The following is a 1460-nucleotide window of genomic DNA, read 5'->3' as shown; positions in this document are numbered from 1 at the left end:
GAGGTCAGGAGTTCGAGACCAGCCTGGCCAACATGGTGAAACCCCATCTCTACTAAAAATACAAAAATTAGCCGGGTGTGGTGGTGGGCGCCTGTAATACCAGCTACTTGAGAGGCAGAGGCAGGAGAATCACTTGAACCCAGGAGGGAGAGGTTGCAGTGAGCTGAGATTGAGCCACTGCACTACAGCCTGGGCGATGGAGGGAGACACTGTCTCAAAAAAAAAAAAAAAAAAAAAAAATTGTATTTGCCTGGAACTTGCAGGAAGGGCATTTCTAGCTGGCTTGGAGATAGTGAGATTCTTGTTTCTTGGTAATCAGATGTTCTCAACTAACGCTGGCTACACCATCAGCAAGTCAGTGGTTGTCCATGTGTGAGGATTTCGACAACCATGAAGTCAGCTGAGACCCTGCAGGAACCGAGGGACTGAGGACTCCTGCTACCTGGGACCCTTCGTTTCCTTCCCTGACTAACTACTCCTGTTTTTGCAGTGGATTCTCTCCCAGAATAAGATGATGTGGGAGAGGCCCAGGTCCTAGGTGTGGCTTAAGGTTTCCACTTTTCTACACTAAAGAGAACTAAGCTGAGGCCACCATGGTCCAGGGACAAGGGGCTGTCCCTTGTATCTTGGAGAAAAATTTTGTCTTAGCTCCAGTAACCTTTTTGTGTCCAGAGTTGGTTTCTGCTGGTGGGGTTCCTGGTCTCGCTGACTTCAAGAACCGAGCCTCGGACCTTCCCGGTGCGTGTTAACAGCTCTTAAAGATGGCACAGACCCAAAGATTGAGCAGCAGCAAGATTTATTGTGAAGAGCCAAGGAATGCAATAGAACTAAAGCTTCCATAGCGTGGAACCGCACCCTAGTGCGTTGCCACTGCTGGCGGGGAGGTGGCCAGAGTTTATTCCCTTATTGGCCCTGCCCATGTTCCGTTTCTGTCCTATCAGAGTGTGCTTTTTTCAGTCCTCCCTTCGATTGGCTACTTTTAGGATCCTGCTGATTGGTGCGTTTTACAGAGTGCTGATTGGTGCATTTTCCAGAGCGCTGATTGGTGCATTTTACAGAGCACTGAATGGTGCATTTTACAATCCTCTTGCTAGCCATAGAGCACTGATTGGTGCGTTTTTACAGAGTGCTGATTGGTGCATTTTGCAATCCTCTTGCTAGCTACAGAGGGCTGATCGGTGCATTTTACAATCCTCTTGTAAGACAGAAAAGTTCTCCAAGTCCCCACTCGACCCAGGAAGTCCAGCTGGCTTCACCTCTCATTTTATTCGAAGAAGGGTGCCTTGCTTTCCTTCTAAATCAGGCCTTCCTACTGTCTTTCAGAGGGTGTGTGTGTGTGTGTGTGTGTGTGTGTGTGTGTGTGTGTATCTGTTTCTCCCTCTACATCATAAGCTCCATAAAGACACAGACTGGGAATGGGAGCAGTGGCTCATGCGTGTAATCCCAGCACTTTGGGAGGC

This window comes from Mandrillus leucophaeus, unplaced genomic scaffold, assembly GCF_000951045.1.
Source record: "Mandrillus leucophaeus isolate KB7577 unplaced genomic scaffold, Mleu.le_1.0 Scaffold272, whole genome shotgun sequence".
Taxonomy (NCBI): domain Eukaryota; kingdom Metazoa; phylum Chordata; class Mammalia; order Primates; family Cercopithecidae; genus Mandrillus; species Mandrillus leucophaeus.
Note: the sequence above shows the minus strand (reverse complement) of the source record.